At 32.6% G+C, this 2,786-nt stretch overlaps 1 protein-coding gene across 5 annotated transcripts in view; it reads left to right on the top strand.

The window, feature by feature from the left end:
- Window positions 1–2,786, top strand: part of LOC107685823 (receptor-type tyrosine-protein phosphatase T-like) — a 116,591-nt gene that overhangs the window by 89,148 nt on the left and 24,657 nt on the right. The window lies entirely within an intron of this gene.

Raw genomic sequence — 2,786 nt, 5'->3', positions numbered from 1 at the left:
TGCGTGCTCACGAATCCTCTCATTATAACACACGAATTGTAGACATTATGAAAGATTCATTATGCATATATTTATTGTGTTATAACAGAGATTTGTGAGATTGCGATGGACTGAGATGTATTTTAGAGATTATAAATGCAGCGCTCTTTGCTGGTATTCTGACATGCCAAACCATGCACGCAGCAGCCGCTTGCTTAGTTAAAAATAACAGTGTTCTGTGAATGTTGATGCTTTAGTAACAACTATTTATCGGGAGCGTGTATGCTGGGATTTCATAAATTTCATGGAGAAAAAAGTAACGTAACTAGTAATGTAACTAATTACGAATTACTTTTGAAATAAAGTAATCAGAATAGTAATGTGATTACTTTTAAAAGGAGTAATCAGTAATCAGTAATTTGATTACATTTTCAGAGTAACTTGCCCAACACTGTTCATCAGTACAAAGGATAATTTTTGTGAAAAAATAGTGAAAAATGGAGATAAAGGAGATGTCTGCTTTATTTAACACCAGGTCCCTAGGGTGTTGCTTTGCTTGTAACTGTGACTTTAACCTATAGTAATTTGTAGCATTTAGCACAACATTCCTGTAATTGTTAGATGACTGCTTAAAGGCACCTAAACATTCTTATGTTGACTAGAAGAGCAGTGCAAAAACTCTCAAAAATATATATAAAAATATATAGCTTTAACTTGTGACTACATTTAATATAACCAAATGCATTGCATTTGGACTTGGATAATGGGTTTTTAAGTGACTGAAAAGTCTCAAGTCGACCAGCCAGAGGAGGACGTTGTTTTGTGAAGCATTTCATTATGTGAATGCATGTTTAACCACCCTAAATTGGAGCGATGTCTTACAAACTGAGCCAAGAAAAAAATTAACCCACAAACAAAATTGGCCATGCATCCCTTGATTAACTTTGACAATTTATGGGAGATGAGGAAAGCCGTTTCAATTAGAGACATCTGTCCGGTCTCGCTCATCCCTTCAGTGTTTCAGCAGGCAGTGTCAGCCATTCAAGCCCATATGGTCATCTATAATTCACGAGACTCTACACCCAAAATAAACTGTTATTGGCAAACATTTACATATCAGAGAATGAGAAAAAGGGGGTGGGGAGATTGGGAAGATGGCTCGTATTTACTCCTGCTCGCCTTCAAAACCAATTTCTGCTTCTCTGTGTACGCTGATATTTTTATATCTTTTCCAAATGATTCCTCATTAGTATATTTCGTCAATTATGGTTGGGAGGGAGGTATGTGCACATAGCGAGCATACTATGATTTGGCACAGGCCGTTTGACAGATGCGTGCTGTTGAGCCCCTTTGCGTGCTCTGTTTGGATTGAGATTGCAGGAGGTTTGAGTAGGAGCGGATGAGTCACAGCATACCTATGGGTTTTATCCCAAAGCAGAGGACAATAACATCACAGAGAACTCAACAGAAAGAGAAACAGCGGAAGGTTGGTAATGGATTGTTAAAAGAAGACTTTGAAAAAGCAAATACGTTTGCAGTTCTGTACTTACCTGAAATTAAAGTTTTTTTTTTTTCGTTTATAAAACTTTATTATTCTATGGGAGATGAATCTCAAATCTTTAGATAAAGAAAATAAAAAAATCACAGGCATCACAATTCTGTTACAACCATTATTATTATTATTATTATTATACATTTTTAATTACTAGTTTAATTATTAGTTATAATTACCTTTTATTTTTTCTATATTTTCTATAGTCATATTTTATTTATATTAGTGCTGTCAAACGATTAATCACGATTAATCGCATCCAAAATAAAAGTTTTTGTTTACATGGTATATGTGTGTGTACTGTGTATATTTATTATGTATATATAAATACACACATATGCATGTATATATTTAAGAAAAATATGTTATATGTATATAATATAAATTATATGAATATATATATATATATATATATATACATGTCAATATTTTCAAAACATATGCTGTATGTGTATGTCTTTATATATACATAATAAATATACACAGTACACACACATATATTAGGTAAATAAAAACTTTTATTTTGTATGCGATTAATCGTGATTAATCGTTTGACAGCACTAATTATATTTAATTAGAATTAGTTCAAGTCCAACTTGTTCCATATCCTAGATATTTTTGCAATTATGTTAAACTTGAAATAATTAAAACACTGTGTTTTGATCATAATTATAATTGGTTAGTAAAACTATCAAATATATATTATAATAATTGTTTCAAACATTGAAAGAATGTCATTTACAACCTGAACAATTAATTAATAAACATAATAAATGTAATTAATAAAATTACATAAAATGTTGAATTTGATCATTTCTAACACTTCTCATGTATATGTGTATATATATATATATATATATATATATGTGTGTGTGTGTGTGTGTGTATAAATGTGTATATATGTCTGTATAGTATATAAATTAATTAATTGTTTTCATTTTTATCAGATTTTTAATTTATTGCTAATCTGCTGTAACATTTAAATAAGTTAAAACAGTTAAAAACCTACATGTGTGAATGAGATCATCTATGAAAGCATTGAAGTACTGTGTAACATTGTCTCTTCCTGTTCAGTCCTTATAAGAACGTGACTGAATATGACGGGCAGGATGCCTGTGGCTCTAACAGCTGGGCGATCGCAGACGTGGAGCCTCCTGAACGCGGCTCCGAGGGCAAAGGCCAGAGCGAGCCGGGTCTCCTCATCATGCCTCTGAAGCCCTGGACCCAGTACGCCATCATGGTGAAAGCCCAGCCC

The sequence above is a fragment of the Sinocyclocheilus anshuiensis genome, unplaced genomic scaffold (assembly GCF_001515605.1).
Source record: "Sinocyclocheilus anshuiensis isolate Anshui unplaced genomic scaffold, SAMN03320099.WGS_v1.1 scaffold822, whole genome shotgun sequence".
Classification (NCBI taxonomy): domain Eukaryota; kingdom Metazoa; phylum Chordata; class Actinopteri; order Cypriniformes; family Cyprinidae; genus Sinocyclocheilus; species Sinocyclocheilus anshuiensis.
Note: the sequence above shows the minus strand (reverse complement) of the source record. Positions and strands in the feature narration are given on the sequence as shown.